The following is a 25326-nucleotide window of genomic DNA, read 5'->3' as shown; positions in this document are numbered from 1 at the left end:
AATGAAGGTATTGTCTGAATATCCAAAGAAATAAATATTTATACATGGTTGTCATCTTCAGCCAACGCCTTCATTTTAAGAACTCTGCTGCCCCGTGTGAGGATCGAACTCACGACCTTCAGATTACGAGACTGACGCGTACCTCCTGCGCCAACGAGGCACATAATGACCAAAAGTCAAGATACAAAAATATTGATAACAATCTTCAGATAATGTCACTGAAGTGCTATCCACTGTGCCAAAAAGACCCGTATTGTCTGAATATCCAATGTCCCAGAGAAATGAACATTGATACCTGGTTTTCATCTTCAGCCAGCACCGTCATTTTTAAAAATCTGCTGCCCCGTGTGAGGATCGAACTCACGACCTTCAGATTATGAGACTGACGCGCTACCTACTGCGCCAACGAGGCAGATACATGCCATACGTCAAGAGAAATTTTTTTTAATTAAGATCTTCAGATAATGTCACTGAAGTGGTATCCGCTGTCCCAAAAATGAAGGTATTGTCTGAATATCCAAAGAAATAAATATTTATACATGGTTGTCATCTTCAGCCAACTCCTTCATTTTAAGAACTCTGCTGCCCCGTGTGAGGATCGAACTCACGACCTTCAGATTATGAGACTGACGCACTACCTACTGCGCCAACGAGGCACATAATGACGCAAAAGTCAAGATACAAAAATATTGATAACAATCTTCAGATAATGTCACTGAAGTGCTATCCACTGTCCCAAAAAGACAAGTATTGTCTGAATATCCAAAGTCCCAGAAATATGAACATTGATACCTGGTTTTCATCTTCAGCCAATACCTTCATTTTTAAAACTCTGCTGCCCCGTTTGAGGATCGAACTCACGACCTTCAGATTCTGAGACTGACGTGCTACCTACTGCGCCAACGAGGCACATACATGCAAAAGTCAAGACGTTTTTTTTATAATGATCTTCAGATAATGTCACTGAAGTGGTATCCGCTGTCTCAAAAATGAAGGTATTGTCTCAATATCCAAAGAAATAAATATTTATACATGGTTGTCATCTTCAGCCAACTCCTTCATTTTAAGAACTCTGCTGCCCCGTGTGAGGATCGAACTCACGACCTTCAGATTATGAGACTGACGCGGTACCTACTGTGCCAACGAGGCACATAACGACCAAAAGTCAAGATACAAAAATATTGATAACAATCTTAAGATAATGTTACTGAAGTGGTATCCACTGTGCCAAAGAGACCCGTATTGTCTGAATATCCAATGTCCCAGAGAAATGAACATTGATACCTGGTTTTCATCTTCAGCCAGCACCGTCATTTTTAAAAATCTGCTGCCCCGTGTGAGGATCGAACTCACGACCTTCAGATTATGAGACTGACGCGCTACCTACTGCGCCAACGAGGCACATAATGACCAAAAGTCAAGATAAAAAAATATTGATAACAATCTTCAGATAATGTCACTGAAGTGGTATCGACTGTGCCAAAATGACACGTATTGTCTGAATATCCAAAGTCCCAGAGAAATGAACATTGATACCTGGTTTTCATCTTCAGCCAACACCTTCATTTAAAAAATCTGCTGCCCCGTGTGAGGATCGAACTCACGACCTTCAGATTATGAGACTGACGCGCTACCTACTGCGCCAACGAGGCAGATACATGCCAAAGGTCAAGAGACATTTTTTTAAATAAAGATCTTCAGATAATGTCACTGAAGTGGTATCCGCTGTCCCAAAAATGAAGGTATTGTCTGAATATCCAAAGAAATAAATATTTATACATGGTTGTCATCTTCAGCCAACTCCTTCATTTTAAGAACTCTGCTGCCTCGCGTGAAAATCGAACTCACAAACTTCAGATTATGAGACTGACGCGCTACCTACTGCGCCAACGAGGCACATAATGACCAAAAGTCAAGATACAAAAATATTGATAACAATCTTCAGATAATGTCACTGAAGTGGTATCCACTGTGCCAAAAAGACCCGTATTGTCTGAATATCCAAAGTCCCAGAGAAATGAACATTGATACCTGGTTTTCATCTTCAGCCAGCACCTTCATTTTAAAAAATCTGCTGCCCCGTGTGAGGATCGAACTCACGACCTTCAGATTATGAGACTGACGCGCTACCTACTGCGCCAACGAGGCACATAAATGCCAAAAGTCAAGAGAATTTTTTTTGATAAAGATCTTCAGATAATGTCACTGAAGTGGTATCCGCTGTCCCAAAAATGAAGGTATTGTCTGAATATCCAAATAAATAAATATTTATTCATGGTTGTCATCTTCAGCCAAATCCTTCATTTTAAGAACTCTGCTGCCCCGTGTGAGGATCGAACTCACGACCTTCAGATTATGAGACTGACGCGCTACCTACTGCGCCAACGAGGCACATAATGACCAAAAGTCAAGATACAAAAATATTGATAACAATCTTCAGATAATGTCACTGAAGTGCTATCCACTGTGCCAAAAAGACCCGTATTGTCTGAATATCCAATGTCCCAGAGAAATGAACATTGATACCTGGTTTTCATCTTCAGCCAGCACCTTCATTTTTAAAAATCTGCTGCCCCGTGTGAGGATCGAACTCACGACCTTCAGATTATGAGACTGACGCGCTACCTACTGCGCCAACGAGGCACATACATGCCAAAAGTCAAGAGACATTTATTTTTATAAAGATCTTCAGATAATGTCACTGAAGTGGTATCCGCTGTCCCAAAAATGAAGGTATTGTCTGAATATCCAAAGAAATAAATATTTATACATGGTTGTCATCTTCAGCCAACTCCTTCATTTTAAGAACTCTGCTGCCCCGTGTGAGGATCAAACTCACGACCTTCAGATTATGAGACTGACGCGGTACCTACTGCGCCAACGAGGCACATAATGACCAAAAGTCAAGATACAAAAATATTGATAACAATCTTCAGATAATGTCACTGAAGTGGTATCCACTGTGCCAAAAAGACCCGTATTGTCTGAATATCCAAAGTCCCAGAGAAATGAACATTGATACCTGGTTTTCATCTTCAGCCAGCACCTTCATTTTTAAAAATCTGCTGCCCCGTGTGAGGATCGAACTCACGACCTTCAGATTATGAGACTGACGCGCTACCTACTGCGCCAACGAGGCACATACATGCCAAAGGTCAAGAGACATTTTTTTTAAATAAAGATCTTCAGATAATGTCACTGAAGTGGTATCCGCTGTCCCAAAAATGAAGGTATTGTCTGAATATCCAAAGAAATAAATATTTATACATGGTTGTCATCTTCAGCCAACTCCTTCATTTTAAGAACTCTGCTGCCCCGTGTGAGGATCGAACTCACGACCTTCAGATTATGAGACTGACGCGCTACCTTCTGCGCCAACGAGGCACATTATGACCAATAGTCAAGATAAAAAAATATTGATAACAATCTTCAGATAATGTCACTGAAGTGGTATCCACTGTGCCAAAAAGACCCGTATTGTCTGAATATCCAAAGTCCCAGAGAAATGAACATTGATACCTGGTTTTCATCTTCAGCCAGCACCTTCATTTTAAAAAATCTGCTGCCCCGTGTGAGGATCGAACTCACGACCTTCAGATTATGAGACTGACGCGCTACCTACTGCGCCAACAAGGCACATAACTACCAAAAGTCAAGATGAAAAAATATTGATAATAATTTTCAGATAATGTCACTGAAGTGGTATCCACTGTGCCAAAAATACACGTATTGTCTGAATATCCAAAGTCCCAGAGAAATGAACATTGATACCTGGTTTTCATCTTCAGCCAGCACCTTCATTTTTAAAAATCTGCTGCCCCGTGTGAGGATCGAACTCACGACCTTCAGATTATGAGACTGACGCGCTACCTACTGCGCCAACGAGGCACATACATGCAAAAGTCAAGAGACGTTTTTTTTGATAAAGATCTTCAGATAATGTCACTGAAGTGGTATCCGCTGTCCCAAAAATGAAGGTATTGTCTGAATATCCAAAGAAATAAATATTTATAAATGGTTGTCATATTCAGCCAACTCCTTCATTTTAAGAACTCTGCTGCCCCGTGTGAGGATCGAACTCACGACCTTCAGATTATGAGACTGACGCTGACCTACTGCGCCAACGAGGCACATAACAACCAATATTCAACAGGACAAATATTGATAACAATCTTCAGATATTCACTGATTATCAACTGTCCCAAAAAGACACGTATTGTCTGAATATCCAATGTCCCAGAGAAATGAACATTGATACCTGGTTTTCATTTTCAGCCAGCACCTTCATTTTTAAAAATCTGCTGCCCCGTGTGAGGATCGAACTCACGACCTTCAGATTATGAGACTGACGCGCTACCTACTGCGCCAACGAGGCACATACATGCCAAAAGTCAAGAGACATTTTTTTTGATAAAGATCTTCAGATAATGTCACTGAAATGTTATCCACTGTGCCAAAAAGACCCATATTGTCTGAATATCCAAAGTCCCAGAGAAATGAACATTGATACCTGGTTTTCATCTTCAGCCAGCACCTTCATTTTTAAAAATCTGCTGCCCCGTGTGAGGATCGAACTCACAACCTTCAGATTATGAGACTGACGCGCTACCTACTGCGCCAACGAGGCACATAATGACCAAAAGTCAAGATAAAAAAATATTGATAACAATCTTCAGATAATGTCACTGAAGTGGTATCCACTGTGCCAAAAAGACTTGTATTGTCTGAATATCCAAAGTCCCAGAGAAATGAACATTGATACCTGGTTGTCATCTTCAGCCAACTCCTTCATTTTTAAAAATCTGCTGCCCCATGTGAGGATCAAACTCACGACCTTCAGATTATGAGACACACGCGCTACCTACTGCGCCAACGAGCCACATACATGCCTAAAGTCAAGATAAAAAAATATTGATAACAATCTTCAGATAATGTCACTGAAGTGGTATCCACTGTGCCAAAAAGACCTGTATTGTCTGAATATCCAAAGTCCCAGAAAAATGAACATTGATACCTGGTTTTCATCTTCAGCCAGCACCTTCATTTTTAAAAATCTGCTGCCCCGTGTGAGGATCGAACTCACGACCTTCAGATTATGAGACTGACGCGCTACCTACTGCGCCAACGAGGCACATAAATCACTGACCAGTCCCAAAAAAGACACGTATTGTCTGAATATCCAAAGTCCAGAAATAAATATTTATACCTGGTTTGTCATCTTCAGCCAACTCCTTCATTTTAAAAACTCTGCTGCCCCGTGTGAGGATCGAACTCACGACCTTCAGATTATGAGACTGCCACGCTACCTACTGCGCCAACGAGGCACATAACGACCAATATTCAACAGGACAAACTATTGATAACAACCTTCAGGTTATGACACTGATGTGGTATCAACTGTCCCAAAAAGACACGTATTGTCTGAATATCCAAAGTCCCAGAGAAATGAACATTGATACCTGGTTTTCATCTTGAGCCAGCACCTTCATTTTTAAAAATCTGCTGCCCCGTGTGAGGATCGAACTCACGACCTTCAGATTATGAGACTGACGCGCTACCTACTGCGCCAACGAGGCACATACATGCCAAAAGTCAAGATACATTTTTTTGATAAAGATCTTCAGATAATGTCACTGAAGTGGTATCCACTGTCCCAAAAATGAAGGTATTGTCTGAATATCCAAAGAAATAAATATTTATACATGGTTGTCATCTTCAGCCAACTCCTTCATTTTAAGAACTCTGCTGCCCCGTGTGAGGATCGAACTCACGACCTTCAGATTATGAGACTGACGCGCTACCTACTGCGCCAACGAGGCACATAAATGACCAATAGTCAAGATACAAAAATATTGATAACAATCTTCAGATAATGTCACTGAAGTGGTATCCACTGTGCCAAAAAAGACACGTATTGTCTGAATATCCAAAGTCCCAGAGAAATGAACATTGATACCTGGTTGTCATCTTCAGCCAGCACCTTCATTTTAAATCTGCTGCCCCGTGTGAGGATCGAACTCACGACCTTCAGATTATGAGACTGACGCGCTACCTACTGTGCCAACGAGGCACAAAATGAGCAATAGTCAAGATACAAAAATATTGATAACAATCTTCAGATAATGTGACTGAAGTGGTATCCACTGTGCCAAAAAGACCCGTATTGTCTTAATATCCAAACTCCGAGAGAAATGAACATTGATACCTGGTTTTCATCTTCAGCCAGCACCTTCATTTTTAAAAATCTGCAGCCCCGTGTGAGGATCAAACTCACGACCTTCAGATTATGAGACTGACGCGCTACCTACTGCGCCAACAAGGCACATAAATCAACTGTCCCCAAAAGACATGTATTGTCTGAATATCCAAAGTCGCAGAGAAATTATTATTTATACCTGGTTTTCATCTTCAGCCAACACCTTCATTTTTAAAACTCTGCTGCCCCGTGTGAGGATCGAACTCACGACCTTCAGATTTTGAGACTGCCACGCTAACTACTGCTCCAACGAGGCACATAACAACCAATATTCAACAGGACAAACTATTGATAACAACCTTCAGGTTATGACACTGATGTGGAATCAACTGTCCCAAAAAGACACGTATTGTCTGAATATCCAAAGTCCCAGAGAAATGAACATTGATACCTGGTTTTCATCTTCAGCCACCGCCTTCATTTTTAAAAATCTGCTGCCCCGTGTGAGGATCGAACTCACGACCTTCAGATTATGAGACTGACGCGCTACCTACTGCGCCAACGAGGCACATACATGCCAAAAGTCAAGAGACATTTTTTTTATAAAGATCTTCAGATAATGTCACTGAAGTGGTATCCGCTGTCCCAAAAATGAAGGTATTGTCTGAATATCCAAAGAAATAAATATTTATACATGGTTGTCATCTTCAGCCAACACCTTCATTTTAAAAACTCTGCTGCCCCGTGTGAGGATCGAACTCACGACCTTCAGATTATGAGACTGACGCGCTACCTACTGCGCCAACGAGGCACATAAATGCAAAAGTCAAGATAAAAAAATATTGATAATAATTTTCAGATAATGTCACTGAAGTGGTATCCACTGTGCCAAAAAGACCCGTATTGTCTGAATATCCAAAGTCCCAGAGAAATGAACATTGATACCTGGTTTTCATCTTGAGCCGGCACCTTCATTTTTAAAAATCTGCTGCCCCGTGTGAGGATCGAACTCACGACCTTCAGATTATGAGACTGACGCGCTACCTACTGCGCCAACGAGGCACATAACAACCAATATTCAACAGGACAAACTATTGATAAAAATCTTCAGGTCATGTCACTGATGTGGTATCAACTGTCCCAAAAAGACACGTATTGTCTGAATATCCAAACTCCCAGAGAAATGAACATTGATACCTGGTTTTCATCTTCAGCCAACACCTTCATTTTTAAAACTCTGCTGCCCCGTGTGAGGATCGAACTCACGACCTTCAGATTATGAGACTGACGCGCTACCTACTGCGCCAACGAGGCACATAATGACCAAAAGTCAAGAGACATTTTTTTTGATAAAGATCTTCAGATAATGTCACTGAAGTGGTATCCGCTGTCCCAAAAATGAAGGTATTGTCTGAATATCCAAAGAAATAAATATTTATACATGGTTGTCATCTTCAGCCAACTCCTTCATTTTAAGAACTCTGCTGCCCCGTGTGAGAATCGAACTCACGACCTTCAGATTACGAGACTGACGCGCTACCTACTGCGCCAACGAGGCACATAACAACCAATATTCAACAGGACAAACTATTGATAACAACCTTCAGGTTATGACACTGATGTTGAATCAACTGTCCCAAAAAGGCACGTATTGTCTGAATATCCAATGTCCCAGAGAAATGAACAATGATACCTGGTTTTCATTTTCAGCCAGCACCTTCATTTTTAAAAATCTGCTGCCCCGTGTGAGGATCGAACTCACGACCTTCAGATTATGAGACTGACGCGCTACTTACTGCGCCAACGAGGCACATACATGCCAAAAGTCAAGAGACATTTTTTTTGATAAAGATCTTCAGATAATGTCACTGAAATGGTATCCACTGTGCCAAAAAGACCCATATTGTCTGAATATCCAAAGTCCCAGAGAAATGAACATTGATACCTGGTTTTCATCTTCAGCCAGCACCTTCATTTTTAAAAATCTGCTGCCCCGTGTGAGGATCGAACTCACAACCTTCAGATTATGAGACTGACGCGCTACCTTCTGCGCCAACGAGGCACAAAATGACCAATAGTCAAGATACAAAAATATTGATAACAATCTTCAGATAATGTCACTGAAGTGGTATCCACTGTGCCAAAAAGACGCATATTGTCTGAATATCCAAAGTCCCAGAGAAATGAACATTGATACCAGGTTTTCATCTTCAGCCAGCACCTTCATTTTTAAAAAATCTGCTGCCCCGTGTGAGGATCAAACTCACGACCTTCAGATTATGAGACTGACGCGCTACCTACTGCACCAACGAGGCACATACATGCCAAAGGTCAAGATAAATTTTTTTTTGATAAAAATCTTCAGATAATGTCACTGACATGGTATCCACTGTCCCAAAAATGAAGGTATTGTCTGAATATCCAAAGTTATTTATACATGGTTGTCATCTTCAGCCAACGCCTTCATTTTAAGAACTCTGCTGCCCCGTGTGAGGATCGAACTCACGACCTTCAGATTATGAGACTGACGCGCTACCTACTGCGCCAACGAGGCACATACATGCAAAAGTCAAGATACATTTTTTTTTATAAAGATCTTCAGATAATGTCACTGAAGTGGTATCCACTGTGCCAAAAATACACGTATTGTCTGAATATCCAAAGAAATAAATATTTATACATGGTTGTCATCTTCAGCCAACACCTTCATTTTAAGAACTCTGCTGCCCCGTGTGAGGATCGAACTCACGACCTTCAGATTATGAGACTGACGCGCTACCTACTGCGCCAACGAGGCACATAACGACCAATATTCAAGAGGACAAACTATTGATAACAACCTTCAGGTTATGACACTGATGTGATATCAACTGTCCCAAAAAGACACGTATTGTCTGAATATCCAAAGTCCCAGAGAAATTATCATTGATACCTGGTTTTCATCTTCAGCCAGCACCTTCATTTTTAAAAATCTGCTGCCCCGTGTGAGGATCGAACTCACGACCTTCAAATTTTGAGACTGACGCGCTACCTACTGCGCCAACGAGTCACATAAATGCCAAAAGTCAAGAGACATTTTTTTTGATAAAGATCTTCAGATAATGTCACTGAAGTGGTATCCGCTGTCCCAAAAATGAAGGTATTGTCTGAATATCCAAAGAAATAAAAATTTATACATGGTTGTCATCTTCAGCCAACCTCTTCATTTTAAGAACTCTGCTGCCCCGTGTGAGGATCGAACTCACGACCTTCAGATTATGAGACTGACGCGCTACCTTCTGCGCCAACGAGGCACAAAATGACCAATAGTCAAGATACAAAAATATTGATAACAATCTTCAGATAATGTCACTGAAGTGGTATCCACTGTGCCAAAAAGAAACGTATTGTCTGAATATCCAAAGTCCCAGAGAAATGAACATTGATACCTGGTAGTCATCTTCAGCCAACTCCTTCATTTTTAAAAATCTGCTGCCCCGTGTGAGGATCGAACTCACGACCTTCAGATTATGAGACTGACGCGCTACCTACTGTGCCAACGAGGCACAAAATGACCAATAGTCAAGATACAAAAATATTGATAACAATCTTCAGATAATGTGACTGAAGTGGTATCCACTGTGCCAAAAAGACCCGTATTGTCTTAATATCCAAACTCCGAGAGAAATGAACATTGATACCTGGTTTTCATCTTCAGCCAGCACCTTCATTTTTAAAAATCTGCTGCCCCGTGTGAGGATCGAACTCACGACCTTCAGATTATGAGACTGACGCACTACCTACTGCGCCAACGAGGCACATAAATCACCAGTCCCAAAAAGACACGTATTGTCTGAATAACCAAAGTCGCAGAGAAATTATTATTTATACCTGGTTTTCATCTTCAGCCAACACCTTCATTTTTAAAACTCTGCTGCCCCGTGTGAGGATCAAACTCACGACCTTCAGATTATGAGACTGCCACGCTACCTACTGCTCCAACGAGGCACATAATGACCAATATTCAACAGGACAAACTATTGATAACAACCTTCAGGTTATGACACTGATGTGGAATCAACTGTCCCAAAAAGACACGTATTGTCTGAATATCCAAAGTCCCAGAGAAATGAACATTGATACCTGGTTTTCATCTTGAGCCAGCACCTTCATTTTTAAAAATCTGCTGCCCCGTGTGAGGATCGAACTCACGACCTTCAGATTATGAGACTGACGCGCTACCTACTGCGCCAACGAGGCACATACATGCCAAAAGTCAAGATAATTTTTTTTGATAAAGATCTTCAGATAATGTCACTGAAGTGGTATCCGCTGTCCCAAAAATGAAGGTATTGTCTGAATATCCAAAGAAATAAATATTTATACATGGTTGTCATCTTCAGCCAACTCCTTCATTTTAAGAACTCTGCTGCCCCGTGTGAGGATCGAACTCACGACCTTCAGATTATGAGACTGACGCGCTACCTACTGCGCCAACGAGGCACAAAATGACCAAAAGTCAAGATAAAAAATATTGATAACAATCTTCAGATAATGTCACTGAAGTGGTATCCACTGTGCCAAAAAAGACCCGTATTGTCTGAATATCCAAAGTCCCAGAGAAATGAACATTGATACCTGGTTTTCATCTTCAGCCAGCACCTTCATTTTTAAAAACTCTGCTGCCCGTGTGAGGATCGAACTCACGACCTTCAGATTATGAGACTGACGCGCTACCTACTGCGCCAACGAGGCACATACATGCCAAAAGTCAAGAGACATTTTTTTTGATAAAGATCTTCAGATAATGTCACTGAAATGTTATCCACTGTGCCAAAAAGACCCATATTGTCTGAATATCCAAAGTCCCAGAGAAATGAACATTGATACCTGGTTTTCATCTTCAGCCAGCACCTTCATTTTTAAAAATCTGCTGCCCCGTGTGAGGATCGAACTCACAACCTTCAGATTATGAGACTGACGCGCTACCTACTGCGCCAACGAGGCACATAATGACCAAAAGTCAAGATAAAAAAATATTGATAAACAATCTTCAGATAATGTCACTGAAGTGGTATCCACTGTGCCAAAAAGACTTGTATTGTCTGAATATCCAAAGTCCCAGAGAAATGAACATTGATACCTGGTTTTCATCTTCAGCCAGCACCTTCATTTTTAAAATCTGCTGCCCCGTGTGAGGATCGAACTCACGACCTTCACATTATGAGACTGACGCGCTACCTACTGCGCCAACGAGGCACATACATGCCAAAAGTCAAGATAATTTTTTTTTGATAAAGATCTTCAGATAATGTCACTGAAGTGGTATCCACTGTCCCAAAAATGAAGGTATTGTCTGAATATCCAAACTCCCACGAGCACATACATGCCAAAAGTCAAGAGACATTTTTTTAATCTTCATATCACTGAAATGGTATCCACTGTGCCAAAGTATTGTCGAATATCCAAATAAATAAATATTTATACATGGTTGTCATCTTCAGCCAACTCCTTCATTTTAAGAACTCTGCTGCCCCGTGTGAGGATCGAACTCACGACCTTCAGATTATGCGACTGACGCACTACCTACTGCGCCAACGAGGCACATAACGACCAATATTCAAGAGGACAAACTATTGATAACAACCTTCAGGTTATGACACTGATGTGATATCAACTGTCCCAAAAAGACACGTATTGTCTGAATATCCAAAGTCCCAGAGAAATGAACATTGATACCTGGTTTTCATCTTCAGCCAGCACCTTCATTTTTAAAAATCTGCTGCCCCGTGTGAGGATCAAACTCACGACCTTCAGATTATGAGACTGACGCGCTACCTACTGCGCCAACGAGGCACATACATGCAAAAGTCAAGAGACGTTTTTTTTTTATAAAGATCTTCAGATAATGTCACTGAAGTGGTATCCCCTGTCCCAAAAATGAAGGTATTGTCTGAATATCCAAAGAAATAAATATTTATACATGGTTGTCATCTTCAGCCAACGCCTTCATTTTAAGAACTCTGCTGCCCCGTGTGAGGATCGAACTCACGACCTTCAGATTATGAGACTGACGCGCTACCTACTGCGCCAACGAGGCACAAAATGACCAATAGTCAAGATACAAAAATATTGATAACAATCTTCAGATAATGTCACTGAAGTGGTATCCACTGTGCCAAAAAGACACGTATTGTCTGAATATCCAAAGTCCCAGAGAAATGAACATTGATACCTGGTTTTCATCTTCAGCCAGCACCTTCATTTTTAAAAATCTGCTGCCCCGTGTGAGGATCGAACTCACGACCTTCAGATTATGAGACTGACGCGGTACCTACTGTGCCAACGAGGCACATAATGACCAATAGTCAAGATACAAAAATATTGATAACAATCTTCAGATAATGTCACTGAAGTGGTATCCACTGTGCCAAAAAGACCCGTATTGTCTGAATATCCAAACTCCGAGAGAAATGAACATTGATACCTGGTTGTCATCTTCAGCCAGCACCTTCATTTTTAAGACTCTGCTGCCCCGTGTGAGGATCGAACTCACGACCTTCAGATTATGAGACTGACGCGCTACCTACTGCGCCAACGAGGCACATAAATCAACTGTCCCAAAAAGACACGTATTGTCTGAATATCCAAAGTCCCAGAGAAATTATCATTTATACCTGGTTTTCATCTTCAGCCAACACCTTCATTTTTTAAATCTGCTGCCCCGTGTGAGGATCGAACTCACGACCTTCAGATTATGAGACTGACACGCTACCTACTGCGCCAACGAGGCACATACATGCCAAAAGTCAAGAGACATTTTTTTTCATAAAGATCTTCAGATAATGTCACTGAAATGGTATCCGCTGTCCCAAAAATGAAGGTATTGTCTGAATATCCAAAGAAATAAATATTTATACATGGCTGTCATATTCAGGCAACTCCTTCATTTTAAGAACTCTGCTGCCCCGTGTGAGGATCGAACTCACGACCTTCAGATTATGAGACTAATGCACTACCTACTGCGCCAACGAGGCACATAATTACCAAAAGTCAAGAAAAAAAATATATTGATAACAATCTTCAGATAATGTCACTGAAGTGGTATCCTCTGTGCCAAAAAGACACGTAATGTCTGAATATCCAAAGAAATAAACATTTATACATGGTTGTCATATTCAGCCAACTCCTTTATTGATACGGTATCAACTGTCCCAAAAAGACACATATTGTCTGAATATCCAAAGTCCCAGAGAAATGAACATTGATACCTGGTTTTCATCTTCAGCCAGCACCTTCATTTTTAAAAATCTGCTGCCCCGTGTGAGGATCGAACTCACGACCTTCAGATTATGAGACTGACGCGGTACCTACTGCTCCAACGAGGCACATAATGACCAATATTCAACAGGACAAACTATTGATAAAAACCTTCAGGTTATGACACTGATGTGGTATCAACTGTCCCAAAAAGACACATATTGTCTGAATATCCAAACTCCCAGAGAAATGAACATTGATACCTGGTTTTCATCTTCAGCCAGCACCTTCATTTTTAAAAATCTGCTGCCCCGTGTGAGGATCAAACTCACGACCTTCAGATTATGAGACTGACGCGCTACCTACTGCGCCAACGAGGCACATAATGACCAAATGTCAAGAGACATTTTTTTTTATAAAGATCTTCAGATAATGTCACTGAAGTGGTATCCGCTGTCCCAAAAATGAGGTATTGTCTGAATATCCAAAGAAATAAATATTTATACATGGTTGTCATCTTCATCCAACTCCTTCATTTTAAGAACTCTGCTGCCCCGTGTGAGGATCGAACTCACGACCTTCAGATAATGAGAATGACGCGGTACCTACTGCGCCACCGAGGCACATAAAGTCCAAAAGTCAAGATAAAAAAAATATTGATAACAATCTTCAGATAATGTCACTGAAGTGGTATCCACTGTGCCAAAAAGTCACGTATTGTCTGAATATCCAAAGTCCCAGAGAAATGAACATTGATACCTGGTTTTCATCTTCAGCCAGCACCTTCATTTTAAAAAATCTGCTGCCCCGTGTGAGGATCGAAATCACGACCTTCAGATTATGAGACTGACGCGCTACCTACTGCGCCAACGAGGCACATACATGCCAAAAGTCAAGAGACATTTTTTTTGATAAAGATCTTCAGATAATGTCACTGAAGTGGTATCCACTGTGCCAAAAAGACCCATATTGTCTGAATATCCAAAGTCCCAGAGAAATGAACATTGATACCTGGTTTTCATCTTCAGCCAGCACCTTAATTTTAAAAAATCTGCTGCCCCGTGTGAGGATCGAACTCACGACCTTCAGATTATGAGACTGACGCGCTACCTACTGCGCCAACGTGGCACATAATGACCAATAGTCAAGATACAAAAATATTGATAACAATCTTCAGATAATGTCACTGAAGTGGTATCCACTGTGCCAAAAAGACCCGTATTGTCTGAATATCCAAAGTCCCAGAGAAATGAACATTGATACCTGGTTTTCATCTTCAGCCAGCACCGTCATTTTTAAAAATCTGCTGCCCCGTGTGAGGATCGAACTCACGACCTTCAGATTATGAGACTGACGCGCTACCTACTGCGCCAACGAGGCAGATACATGCCAAACGTCAAGAGACATTTTTTTATAAAGATCTTCAGATAATGTCACTGAAGTGGTATCCGCTGTCCCAAAAATGAAGGTATTGTCTGAATATCCAAAGAAATAAATATTTATACATGGTTGTCATCTTCAGCCAACTCCTTCATTTTAAGAACTCTGCTGCCCCGTGTGAGGATCGAACTCACGACCTTCAGATTATGAGACTGACGCAGTACCTACTGCGCCAACGAGGCACATAATGACCAAAAGTCAAGATACAAAAATATTGATAACAATCTTCAGATAATGTCACTGAAGTGGTATCCACTGTGCCAAAAAGACCCGTATTGTCTGAATATCCAATGTCCCAGAGAAATGAACATTGATACCTGGTTTTCATCTTCAGCCAGCACCTTCATTTTTAAAAATCTCCTGCCCCGTGTGAGGATCGAACTCACGACCTTCAGATTATGAGACTGACGCGCTACCTCCTGCGCCAACGAGGCACATAATGACCAAAAGTCAAGATACAAAAATATTGATAACAATCTTCAGATAATGTCACTGAAGTGGTATCCGCTGTGCCAAAAAGACCCGTATTGTCTGAATATCCAATGTCCCAGAGAAATGAACATTGATACCTGGTTTTCATCTTCAGCCAGCACCTTCATTTTTAAAAATCTGCTGCCCCGTGTGAGGATCGAACTCACGACCTTCAGATTATGAGACTGACGCAGTACCTACTGCGCCAACGAGGCACATAATGACCAAAAGTCAAGATACAAAAATATTGATAACAATCTTCAGATAATGTCACTGAAGTGGTATCCACTGTGCCAAAAAGACACTTATTGTCTTAATATCCAAACTCCCGAGAGAAATGAACATTGATACCTGGTTTTCATCTTCAGCCAGCACCTTCATTTTTAAAAAATCTGCTGCCCCGTGTGAGGATCGAACTCACGACCTTCAGATTATGAGACTGACGCGCTACCTACTGCGCCAACGAGGCACATCAATGCCAAAAGTCAAGAGATTTTGTTTTGATAACAATCTTCAGATAATGTCACTGAAGTGGTATCCGCTGTCCCAAAAATGAAGGTATTGTCTGAATATCCAAATAAATAAATATTTATACGTGGTTGTCATCTTCAGCCAACTCCTTCATTTTAAGAACTCTGCTGCCCCGTGTGAGGATCGAACTCACGACCTTCAGATTATGAGACTGACGCGCTACCTACTGCGCCAACGAGGCACATAAATCAATTGTCCCAAAAAGACATGTATTGTCTGAATATCCAAAGTCGCAGAGAAATTATCATTTATACCTGGTTTTCATCTTCAGCCAACACCTTCATTTTTAAAACTCTACTGCCCCGTGTGAGGATCGAAATCACGACCTTCAGATTATGAGACTGACGCGCTACCTTCTGCGCCAACGAGGCAGATACATGCCAAACGTCAAGAGACATTTTTTTTTATAGAGAATCGAACTCACGACCTTCAGATTATGAGACTGACGCGGTACCTACTGTGCCAACGAGGCACATAATGACCAAAAGTCAAGATACAAAAATATTGATAACAATCTTCAGATAATGTCACTGAAGTGGTATCCACTGTGCCAAAAAGACCCGTATTGTCTGAATATCCAAAGTCCCAGAGAAATGAACATTGATACCTGGTTTTCATCTTCAGCCATCACCGTCATTTTTAAAAATCTGCTGCCCCGTGTGAGGATCGAACTCACGACCTTCAGATTATGAGACTGACGCGCTACCTACTGCGCCAACGAGGCACATACATGCCAAACGTCAAGAGACATTTTTTTTTATAAAGATCTTCAGATAATGTCACTGAAGTGGTATCCGCTGTCCCAAAAATGAAGGTATTGTCTGAATATCCAAATAAATAAATATTCATGGTTGTCATCTTCAGCCAAATCCTTCATTTTAAGAACACTGCTGCCCCGTGTGAGGATCGAACTCATGACCTTCAGATTATGAGACTGACGCGCAACCTACTGCTCCAACGAGGCACATAACTGCCAAAAGTCAAGATAAAAAAATATTGATAAAAATCTTCAGATAATGTCACTGAAGTGGTATCCACTGTGCCGAAAATACACTTATTGTCTTAATATCCAAACTCCGAGAGAAATGAACATTGATACCTGGTTTTCATCTTCAGCCATCACCGTCATTTTTAAAAATCTGCTGCCCCGTGTGAGGATCGAACTCACGACCTTCAGATTATGAGACTGACGCGCTACCTACTGCGCCAACGAGGCACAAAATGACCAAAAGTCAAGATAAAAAATTATTGATAACAATCTTCAGATAATGTCACTGAAGTGGTATCCACTGTGCCAAAAAAGACCCGTATTGTCTGAATATCCAAAGTCCCAGAGAAATGAACATTGATACCTGGTTTTCATCTTCAGCCAGCACCTTCATTTTTTTAAAAATCTGCTGCCCCGTGTGAGGATCGAACTCACGACCTTCAGATTATGAGACTGACGCGCTACCTACTGCGCCAACGAGGCACATACATGCCAAAAGTCAAGATACTTTTTTTAAAATAAAGATCTTCAGATAATGTCACTGAAGTGGTATCCACTGTCCCAAAAATAAAGGTATTGTCTGAATATCCAAAAAAATAAATATTTATACATGGTTGTCATCTTCAGCCAACTCCTTCATGTTTAAGAGCTCTGCTGCCCCGTGTGAGGATCGAACTCACGACCTTCAGATTATGAGACAGACGCGCTACCCTACTGCGCCAACGAGGCACATAAATCAACTGTCCCAAAAAGACACGTATTGTCTGAATATCCAAAGTCACAGAGAAATGAACATTGATACCTGGTTTTCATCTTGAGCCAGCACCTTCATTTTAAAAATCTGCTGCCCCGTGTGAGGATCGAACTCACGACCTTCAGATTATGAGACTGACGCGCTACCTTCTGCGCCAACGAGGCACAAAATGACCAATAGTCAAGATACAAAAATATTGATAACAATCTTCAGATAATGTCACTGAAGTGGTATCCACTGTGCCATAAAGACCCGTATTGTCTGAATATCCAAAGTCCCAGAGAAATGAACATTGATACCTGGTTTTCATCTTCAGCCAGCACCTTCATTTTAAAAATCTGCTGCCCCGTGTGAGGATCGAACTCACGACCTTCAGATTATGAGACTGACGCGCTACCTACTGCGCCAACGAGGCACATAATGACCAAAAGTCAAGATACAAAAATATTGATAACAATCTTCAGATAATTCACTGAAGTGGTATCCACTGTGCCAAGAAGACCCGTATTCTCTTCAGATAATGTCACTGAAGTGGTATCCGCTGTCCCAAAAATGAAGGTATTGTCTGAATATACAAAGAAATAAATATTTATAGATGGTTGTCATCTTCAGCCAACTCCTTCATTTTAAGAACTCTGCTGCCCCGTGTGAGGATCGAACTCACGACCTTCAGATTATGAGACTGACGCACTACCTACTGCGCCAACGAGGCACATTATGACCAATAGTCAAGATAAAAATATTGATAACAATCTTCAGATAATGTCACTGAAGTGGTATCCACTGTGCCAAAAACGACCCATATTGTCTGAATATCCAAAGTCCCAGAGAAATGAACATTGATACCTGGTTTTCATCTTCAGCCAGCACCTTCATTTTAAAAAATCTGCTGCCCCGTGTGAGGATCGAACTCACGACCTTCAGATTATGAGACTGACGCGCTACCTACTGCGCCAACGAGGCACATACATGCCAAAGGTCAAGAGATTTTGTTTTGGGATAAAGATCTTCAGATAATGTCACTGAAGTGGTATCCGCTGTCCCAAAAATGAAGGTATTGTCTGAATATCCAAAGAAATAAATATTTATACATGGTTGTCATCTTCAGCCAACTCCTTCATTTTAAGAACTCTGCTGCCCCGTGTGAGGATCGAACTCACGACCTTCAGATTATGAGACTGACGCGCTACCTACTGCGCCAACGAGGCACAAAATGACCAAAAGTCAAGATACAAAAATATTGATAACAATCTTCAGATAATGTCACTGAAGTGGTATCCACTGTGCCAAAAAGACCCATATTGTCTGAATATCCAAAGTCCCAGAGAAATGAACATTGATACCTGGTTTTCATCTTCAGCCAGCACCTTCATTTTAAAAAATCTACTGCCCCGTGTGAGGATCCAACTCACGACCTTCAGATTATGAGACTGCCACGCTAACTACTGCGCCAACGAGGCACGTAAATCAACTGTCCCAAAAAGACACGTATTGTCTGAATATCCAAAGTCGCAGAGAAATGAAAATTGATACCTGGTTTTCATCTTCAGCCAACACCTTCATTTTAAAAATCTGCTGCCCCGTGTGAGATTCGAACTCACAACCTTCAGATTATGAGACTGACGCACTACCTACTTCGCCAACGAGGCACATAATGACCAAAAGTCAAGTTACAAAAATATTGATAACAATCTTCAGATAATGTCACTGAAGTGGTATCCACTGTGCCAAAGAAACTGTATTGTCTGAATATCCAAAGTCCCAGAGAAATGAACATTGATACCTGGTTTTCATCTTCAGCCAGCACCTTCATTTTAAGAACTCTGCTGCCCCGTGTGAGGATCGAACTCACGACCTTCAGATTATGAGACTGCCACGCTAACTACTGCGCCAACGAGGCACGTAAATCAACTGTCCCCAAAAGACACGTATTGTCTGAATATCCAAAGTCTCCGAGATATGAACATTAATACCTGGTTTTCATCTTCAGCCAACACCTTCATTTTTAAAAATCTGCTGCCCCGTGTGAGGTTCGAACTCACGACCTTCAGATTATGAGACTGACGCGCTACCTACTGCGCCAACGAGGCACATACATGCAAAAGGTCAAGAGATTTGTTTTGGGATAAAGATCTTCAGATAATGTCACTGAAGTGGTATCCGCTGTCCCAAAAATGAAGGTATTGTCTGAATATCCAAAGAAATAAATATTTATACATGGTTGTCATCTTCAGCCAACTCCTTCATTTTAAGAACTCTGCTGCCCCGTGTGAGGATCGAACTCACGACCTTCAGATTATGAGACTGACGCGCTACCTTCTGTGCCAACGAGGCACAAAATGACCAAAAGTCAAGATACAAAAATATTGATAACAATCTTCAGATAATGTCACTGAAATGGTATCCACTGTGCCAAAAAGACCCATATTGTCTGAATATCCAAAGTCCCAGAGAAATGAACATTGATACCTGGTTTTCATCTTCAGCCAGCACCTTCATTTTAAAAAATCTACTGCCCCGTGTGAGGATCGAACTCACGACCTTCAGATTATGAGACTGCCACGCTAACTACTGCGCCAACGAGGCACGTAAATCAACTGTCCCAAAAAGACACGTATTGTCTGAATATCCAAAGTCGCAGAGAAATGAAAATTGATACCTGGTTTTCATCTTCAGCCAACACCTTCATTTTAAAAAATCTGCTGCCCCGTGTGAGATTCGAACTCACAACCTTCAGATTATGAGACTGACGCACTACCTACTTCACCAACGAGGCACATAATGACCAAAAGTCAAGTTACAAAAATATTGATAACAATCTTCAGATAATGTCACTGAAGTGGTATCCACTGTGCCAAAAAGATCTGTATTGTCTGAATATCCAAAGTCCCAGAGAAATGAACATTGATACCTGGTTTTCATCTTCAGCCAGCACCTTCATTTTAAGAACTCTGCTGCCCCGTGTGAGAATTGAACTCACGACCTTCAGACTATGAGACTGACGCGCTACCTACTTCGCCAACAAGGCACATACATGCCAAAAGTCAAGAGACATTTTTTTTGATAAAGATCTTCAGATAATGTCACTGAAGTGGTATCCGCTGTGCCAAGAAGACCCATACTGTCTGAATATCCAAAGTCCCAGAGAAATGAACATTGATACCTGGTTTTCATCTTCAGCCAGCACCTTCATTTTCAAAAATCTGCCGCCCCGTGTGAGGATTGAACTCACGACCTTCAGATTATGAGACTGACACGCTACCTACTGCGCCAACGAGGCACATAAATGCCAAAAGTCAAGAGAATTTTTTTTTATAACGATCTTCAGATAATGTCACTGAAGTGGTATCCGCTGTCCCAAAAATGAAGGTATTGTCTGAATATCCAAAGAAATAAATATTTATACATGGTTGACATCTTCAGCCAACTCCTTCATTTTAAGAACTCTGCTGCCCCGTGTGAGAATCGAACTCACGACCTTCAGATTATGAGACTGACGCGCTACCTACTGCGCCAACGAGGCACATAATGACCAAAAGTCAAGATACAAAAATATTGATAACAATCTTCAGATAATGTCACTGAAGTGGTATCCACTGTGCCAAAAAGATCTGTATTGTCTGAATATCCAAAGTCCCAGAGAAATGAACATTGATACCTGGTTTTCATCTTCAGCCAGCACCTTCATTTTCAAAAATCTGCTGCCCCGTGTGAGGATCGAACTCACGACCTTCAGATTATGAGACTTACGCACTACCTACTGCGCCAACGTGGCACATAATGACCAAAAGTCAAGATACAAAAATATTGATAACAATCTTCAGATAATGTCACTGAAGTGGTATCCACTGTGCCAAGAAGACCCATACTGTCTGAATATCCAAAGTCCCAGAGAAATGAACATTGATACCTGGTTTTCATCTTCAGCCAACACCTTCATTTAAAAATATCTGCTGCCCCGTGTGAGGATCGAACTCACGACCTTCAGATTATGAGACTGACGCACTACCTACTGCGCCAACGAGGCACATAAATCAACTGTCCCAAAAAGACACATATTGTCTGAATATCCAAAGTCGCAGAGAAATTATCATTTATACCTGGTTTTCATCTTCAGCCAACACCTTCATTTTAATAACTCTGCTGCCGTGTGAGGATCGAACTCACGACCTTCAGATTATGAGACCGACGCGCTACCTACTGCGCCAACGTGGCACATACATGCCAAAGGTGAAGATAATTTTTTTAAATAAAGATCTCAGATAATGTCACTGAAGTGGTATCCGCTGTCCCAAAAATGAAGGTATTGTCTGAATATCCAAAGAAATAAATATTTATACATGGTTGTCATCTTCAGCCAACTCCTTCATTTTAAGAACTCTGCTGCCCCGTGTGAGGATCGAACTCACGACCTTCAGATTATGAGACCGACGCGCTACCTTCTGCGCCAACAAGGCACAAAATGACCAATAGTCAAGAAAAAAAATATATTGATAACAATCTTCAGATAATGTCACTGAAGTGGTATCCTCTGTGCCATAAAGACACGTAATGTCTGAATATCCAAAGAAATAAACATTTATACATGGTTGTCATATTCAGCCAACTCCTTTATTGATACGGTATCAACTGTCCCAAAAAGACACATATTGTCTGAATATCCAAAGTCCCAGAGAAATGAACATTGATACCTGGTTTTCATCTTCAGCCAGCACCTTCATTTTTAAAACTCTGCTGCCACGTGTGAGGATCGAACTCACGACATTCAGATTATGAGACTGACACGCTACCTACTGCGCCAACGAGGCACATAAATGCAAAAAGTCAAGAGACATTTCTTTTGATAACGATCTTCAGATAATGTCACTGAAGTGGTATCCGCTGTCCCAAAAATGAAGGTATTGTCTGAATATCCAAAGAAATAAATATTTATACATGGTTGTCATCTTCAGCCAACTCCTTCATTTTAAGAACTCTGCTTTCCCGTGTGAGGATCGAACTCACGACCTTCAGATTAGGAGACTGACTTGCTACCTACTGCGCCAATGAGGCACATAATGTCCAAAGGTCAAGATAAAAAAATATTGATAACAATCTTCAGATAATGTCACTGAAGTGGTATCCACTGTGCCAAAAAGACCCGTATTGTCTGAATATCCAAAGTCCCAGAGAAATGAACATTGATACCTGGTTTTCATCTTGAGCCAGCACCTTCATTTTTAAAAATATCCTGCCCCGTGTGAGGATCGAACTCACGACCTTCAGATTATGAGACTGACGCGCTACCTACTGCGCCAACGAGGCACATAATGACCAAATGTCAAGAGACATTTTTTTTTATAAAGATCTTCAGATAATGTCACTGAAGTGGTATCCGCTGTCCCAAAAATGAGGTATTGTCTGAATATCCAAAGAAATAAATATTTATACATGGTTGTCATCTTCAGCCAACTCCTTCATTTTAAGAATTCTGCTGCCCCGTGTGAGGATCGAACTCACGACCTTCAGAGTGACGCGGTACCTACTGCGCCAACGAGGCACATAATGACCAATAGTCAAGATACAAAAATATTGATAACAATCTTCAGATAATGTCACTGAAGTGGTATCCACTGTGCCAAAAAGACACGTATTGTCTGAATATCCAAAGTCCCAGAGAAATGAACATTGATACCTGGTTTTCATCTTCAGACAGCACCTTCATTTTTAAAATACTGCTGCCCCGTGTGAGGATCGAACTCACAACCTTCAGATTATGAGACTGACGCGCTACCTACTGCGCCAACGAGGCACATAAATGCCAAAGGTCAAGAGATTTTTTTTTGGATAAAGATCTTCAGATAATATCACTGAAATGGTATCCGCTGTCCCAAAAATGAAGGTATTGTCTGATTATCCTAAGAAATAAATATTTATACATGGTTGTCATATTCAGCCAACTCCTTTATTGATGCGGTATCAACTGTCCCAAAAAGACACGTATTGTCTGAATATCCAAAGTCCCAGAGAAATGAACATTGATACCTGGTTTTCATCTTCAGCCAACACCTTCATTTTTAAAAATCTGCTGCCCCGTGTAGAGGATCGAACTCACGACCTTCAGACTGACGCGCTACCTACTGCGCCAACTAGGCACATAAATGCCAAAGATCAAGAGATTTTTTTGGATAAAGATCTTCAGATAGTGTCACTGAAATGGTATCCGCTGTCCCAAAAATGAATGTATTGTCTGAATATCCAAAGAAATAAATATTTATACATGGTTGTCATCTTCAGCCAACTCCTTCATTTTAAGAACTCTGCTGCCCCGTGTGAGGATCGAACTCACGACCTTCAGATTATGAGACTGACGCGCTACCTACTGCGCCAACGAGGCACATTATGACCAAAAGTCAAGATACAAAAATATTGATAACAATCTTCAGATAATGTCACTGAAGTGGTATCCACTGTGCCAAAAAGACCCGTATTGTCTGAATATCCAAAGTCCCAGAGAAATGAACATTGATACCTGGTTTTCATCTTCAGCCAGCACCTTCATTTTTAAAAATCTACTGCCCCGTGTGAGGATCGAACTCACTACATTCAGATTATGAGACTGACGCGCTACCTACTGCGCCAACGAGGCACATAAATGCCAAAAGTCAAGAGACATTTTTTTTGATAAAGATCTTCAGATAATGTCACTGAAGTGGTATCCGCTGTCCCAAAAATGAAGGTATTGTCTGAATATCCAAAGAAATAAATATTTATACATGGTTGTCATCTTCAGCCAACTCCTTCATTTTAAGAACTCTGCTGCCCCGTGTGAGGATCGAACTCACGACCTTCAGATTATGAGACTGACGCGCTACCTACTGTGCCAACGAGGCACAAAATGACCAAAAGTCAAGATACAAAAATATTGATAACAATCTTCAGATAATGTCACTGAAATGGTATCCACTGTGCCAAAAAGACCCATATTGTCTGAATATCCAAAGTCCCAGAGAAATGAACATTGATACCTGGTTTTCATCTTCAGCCAGCACCTTCATTTTAAGAACTCTGCTGCCCCGTGTGAGGATCCAACTCACGACCTTCAGATTATGAGACTGCCACGCTAACTACTGCGCCAACGAGGCACGTAAATCAACTGTCCCAAAAAGACACGTATTGTCTGAATATCCAAAGTCGCAGAGAAATGAAAATTGAGACCTGGTTTTCATCTTCAGCCAACACCTTCATTTTTAAAAATCTGCTGCCCCGTGTGAGATTCGAACTCACAACCTTCAGATTATGAGACTGACGCACTACCTACTTCACCAACGAGGCACATAATGACCAAAAGTCAAGTTACAAAAATATTGATAACAATCTTCAGATAATGTCACTGAAGTGGTATCCACTGTGCCGAAAATACACTTATTGTCTTAATATCCAAACTCCGAGAGAAATGAACATTGATACCTGGTTTTCATCTTCAGCCATCACCGTCATTTTTAAAAATCTGCTGCCCCGTGTGAGGATCGAACTCACGACCTTCAGATTATGAGACTGACGCGGTACCTACTGCGCCAACGAGGCACAAAATGACCAAAAGTCAAGATAAAAAAATATTGATAACAATCTTCAGATAATGTCACTGAAGTGGTATCCACTGTGCAAAAAAGACCCGTATTGTCTGAATATCCAAAGTCCCAGAGAAATGAACATTGATACCTGGTT

General features: G+C 41.1%; 45 non-coding genes across 45 annotated transcripts; all 45 read right to left on the bottom strand.

Annotated features, from left to right (window-relative positions):
- Positions 1-88: 88 nt before the first annotated feature.
- On the bottom strand, positions 89-160 carry trnat-cgu. The gene has a single exon. It is a non-coding gene; the product is annotated as a tRNA-Thr (tRNA).
- A 179-nt stretch (positions 161-339) lies between these two features.
- Positions 340-412, bottom strand: trnam-cau. Its single transcript has one exon. It is a non-coding gene; the product is annotated as a tRNA-Met (tRNA).
- A 424-nt stretch (positions 413-836) lies between these two features.
- Positions 837-909, bottom strand: trnal-cag. Its single transcript has one exon. It is a non-coding gene; the product is annotated as a tRNA-Leu (tRNA).
- Positions 910-1328: 419 nt separating this feature from the next.
- On the bottom strand, positions 1329-1401 carry trnam-cau. The gene has a single exon. It is a non-coding gene; the product is annotated as a tRNA-Met (tRNA).
- Positions 1402-1579: 178 nt separating this feature from the next.
- Positions 1580-1652, bottom strand: trnam-cau. Its single transcript has one exon. It is a non-coding gene; the product is annotated as a tRNA-Met (tRNA).
- A 423-nt stretch (positions 1653-2075) lies between these two features.
- Positions 2076-2148, bottom strand: trnam-cau. The gene has a single exon. It is a non-coding gene; the product is annotated as a tRNA-Met (tRNA).
- A 170-nt stretch (positions 2149-2318) lies between these two features.
- trnam-cau lies at positions 2319-2391 on the bottom strand. Its single transcript has one exon. It is a non-coding gene; the product is annotated as a tRNA-Met (tRNA).
- Positions 2392-2570: 179 nt separating this feature from the next.
- trnam-cau lies at positions 2571-2643 on the bottom strand. The gene has a single exon. It is a non-coding gene; the product is annotated as a tRNA-Met (tRNA).
- Positions 2644-3066: 423 nt separating this feature from the next.
- On the bottom strand, positions 3067-3139 carry trnam-cau. The gene has a single exon. It is a non-coding gene; the product is annotated as a tRNA-Met (tRNA).
- A 424-nt stretch (positions 3140-3563) lies between these two features.
- Positions 3564-3636, bottom strand: trnam-cau. The gene has a single exon. It is a non-coding gene; the product is annotated as a tRNA-Met (tRNA).
- A 179-nt stretch (positions 3637-3815) lies between these two features.
- Positions 3816-3888, bottom strand: trnam-cau. The gene has a single exon. It is a non-coding gene; the product is annotated as a tRNA-Met (tRNA).
- A 414-nt stretch (positions 3889-4302) lies between these two features.
- Positions 4303-4375, bottom strand: trnam-cau. Its single transcript has one exon. It is a non-coding gene; the product is annotated as a tRNA-Met (tRNA).
- Positions 4376-4554: 179 nt separating this feature from the next.
- trnam-cau lies at positions 4555-4627 on the bottom strand. Its single transcript has one exon. It is a non-coding gene; the product is annotated as a tRNA-Met (tRNA).
- A 431-nt stretch (positions 4628-5058) lies between these two features.
- Positions 5059-5131, bottom strand: trnam-cau. Its single transcript has one exon. It is a non-coding gene; the product is annotated as a tRNA-Met (tRNA).
- A 372-nt stretch (positions 5132-5503) lies between these two features.
- trnam-cau lies at positions 5504-5576 on the bottom strand. Its single transcript has one exon. It is a non-coding gene; the product is annotated as a tRNA-Met (tRNA).
- Positions 5577-5746: 170 nt separating this feature from the next.
- On the bottom strand, positions 5747-5819 carry trnam-cau. Its single transcript has one exon. It is a non-coding gene; the product is annotated as a tRNA-Met (tRNA).
- Positions 5820-6439: 620 nt separating this feature from the next.
- trnal-caa lies at positions 6440-6512 on the bottom strand. The gene has a single exon. It is a non-coding gene; the product is annotated as a tRNA-Leu (tRNA).
- Positions 6513-6691: 179 nt separating this feature from the next.
- trnam-cau lies at positions 6692-6764 on the bottom strand. Its single transcript has one exon. It is a non-coding gene; the product is annotated as a tRNA-Met (tRNA).
- A 170-nt stretch (positions 6765-6934) lies between these two features.
- On the bottom strand, positions 6935-7007 carry trnam-cau. The gene has a single exon. It is a non-coding gene; the product is annotated as a tRNA-Met (tRNA).
- A 178-nt stretch (positions 7008-7185) lies between these two features.
- On the bottom strand, positions 7186-7258 carry trnam-cau. Its single transcript has one exon. It is a non-coding gene; the product is annotated as a tRNA-Met (tRNA).
- Positions 7259-7437: 179 nt separating this feature from the next.
- On the bottom strand, positions 7438-7510 carry trnam-cau. The gene has a single exon. It is a non-coding gene; the product is annotated as a tRNA-Met (tRNA).
- A 171-nt stretch (positions 7511-7681) lies between these two features.
- trnam-cau lies at positions 7682-7754 on the bottom strand. Its single transcript has one exon. It is a non-coding gene; the product is annotated as a tRNA-Thr (tRNA).
- A 923-nt stretch (positions 7755-8677) lies between these two features.
- Positions 8678-8750, bottom strand: trnam-cau. Its single transcript has one exon. It is a non-coding gene; the product is annotated as a tRNA-Met (tRNA).
- A 170-nt stretch (positions 8751-8920) lies between these two features.
- Positions 8921-8993, bottom strand: trnam-cau. The gene has a single exon. It is a non-coding gene; the product is annotated as a tRNA-Met (tRNA).
- A 179-nt stretch (positions 8994-9172) lies between these two features.
- trnal-caa lies at positions 9173-9245 on the bottom strand. The gene has a single exon. It is a non-coding gene; the product is annotated as a tRNA-Leu (tRNA).
- A 1117-nt stretch (positions 9246-10362) lies between these two features.
- On the bottom strand, positions 10363-10435 carry trnam-cau. The gene has a single exon. It is a non-coding gene; the product is annotated as a tRNA-Met (tRNA).
- Positions 10436-10605: 170 nt separating this feature from the next.
- trnam-cau lies at positions 10606-10678 on the bottom strand. The gene has a single exon. It is a non-coding gene; the product is annotated as a tRNA-Met (tRNA).
- Positions 10679-11109: 431 nt separating this feature from the next.
- Positions 11110-11182, bottom strand: trnam-cau. Its single transcript has one exon. It is a non-coding gene; the product is annotated as a tRNA-Met (tRNA).
- A 1020-nt stretch (positions 11183-12202) lies between these two features.
- On the bottom strand, positions 12203-12275 carry trnam-cau. The gene has a single exon. It is a non-coding gene; the product is annotated as a tRNA-Met (tRNA).
- A 431-nt stretch (positions 12276-12706) lies between these two features.
- trnam-cau lies at positions 12707-12779 on the bottom strand. The gene has a single exon. It is a non-coding gene; the product is annotated as a tRNA-Met (tRNA).
- Positions 12780-12895: 116 nt separating this feature from the next.
- Positions 12896-12968, bottom strand: trnam-cau. The gene has a single exon. It is a non-coding gene; the product is annotated as a tRNA-Met (tRNA).
- A 1774-nt stretch (positions 12969-14742) lies between these two features.
- On the bottom strand, positions 14743-14815 carry trnam-cau. Its single transcript has one exon. It is a non-coding gene; the product is annotated as a tRNA-Met (tRNA).
- Positions 14816-15742: 927 nt separating this feature from the next.
- On the bottom strand, positions 15743-15815 carry trnam-cau. Its single transcript has one exon. It is a non-coding gene; the product is annotated as a tRNA-Met (tRNA).
- Positions 15816-15985: 170 nt separating this feature from the next.
- Positions 15986-16058, bottom strand: trnam-cau. Its single transcript has one exon. It is a non-coding gene; the product is annotated as a tRNA-Met (tRNA).
- Positions 16059-16528: 470 nt separating this feature from the next.
- Positions 16529-16601, bottom strand: trnam-cau. Its single transcript has one exon. It is a non-coding gene; the product is annotated as a tRNA-Met (tRNA).
- Positions 16602-17020: 419 nt separating this feature from the next.
- trnam-cau lies at positions 17021-17093 on the bottom strand. The gene has a single exon. It is a non-coding gene; the product is annotated as a tRNA-Met (tRNA).
- A 182-nt stretch (positions 17094-17275) lies between these two features.
- On the bottom strand, positions 17276-17348 carry trnam-cau. The gene has a single exon. It is a non-coding gene; the product is annotated as a tRNA-Met (tRNA).
- Positions 17349-17961: 613 nt separating this feature from the next.
- On the bottom strand, positions 17962-18034 carry trnam-cau. The gene has a single exon. It is a non-coding gene; the product is annotated as a tRNA-Met (tRNA).
- A 475-nt stretch (positions 18035-18509) lies between these two features.
- Positions 18510-18582, bottom strand: trnam-cau. The gene has a single exon. It is a non-coding gene; the product is annotated as a tRNA-Met (tRNA).
- Positions 18583-18754: 172 nt separating this feature from the next.
- trnam-cau lies at positions 18755-18827 on the bottom strand. Its single transcript has one exon. It is a non-coding gene; the product is annotated as a tRNA-Met (tRNA).
- Positions 18828-19636: 809 nt separating this feature from the next.
- On the bottom strand, positions 19637-19709 carry trnam-cau. The gene has a single exon. It is a non-coding gene; the product is annotated as a tRNA-Met (tRNA).
- Positions 19710-21069: 1360 nt separating this feature from the next.
- Positions 21070-21142, bottom strand: trnam-cau. The gene has a single exon. It is a non-coding gene; the product is annotated as a tRNA-Met (tRNA).
- A 1708-nt stretch (positions 21143-22850) lies between these two features.
- On the bottom strand, positions 22851-22923 carry trnam-cau. Its single transcript has one exon. It is a non-coding gene; the product is annotated as a tRNA-Met (tRNA).
- A 414-nt stretch (positions 22924-23337) lies between these two features.
- On the bottom strand, positions 23338-23410 carry trnam-cau. Its single transcript has one exon. It is a non-coding gene; the product is annotated as a tRNA-Met (tRNA).
- Positions 23411-23922: 512 nt separating this feature from the next.
- trnam-cau lies at positions 23923-23995 on the bottom strand. The gene has a single exon. It is a non-coding gene; the product is annotated as a tRNA-Met (tRNA).
- Positions 23996-25326: the final 1331 nt, after the last annotated feature.

The sequence above is a fragment of the Coregonus clupeaformis genome, unplaced genomic scaffold (genome assembly GCF_020615455.1).
Source record: "Coregonus clupeaformis isolate EN_2021a unplaced genomic scaffold, ASM2061545v1 scaf1833, whole genome shotgun sequence".
Lineage (NCBI taxonomy): Eukaryota > Metazoa > Chordata > Actinopteri > Salmoniformes > Salmonidae > Coregonus > Coregonus clupeaformis.
The sequence above is the reverse complement of the archived record's forward strand: the minus strand, read 5'-3'. Positions and strand labels throughout refer to the sequence as shown.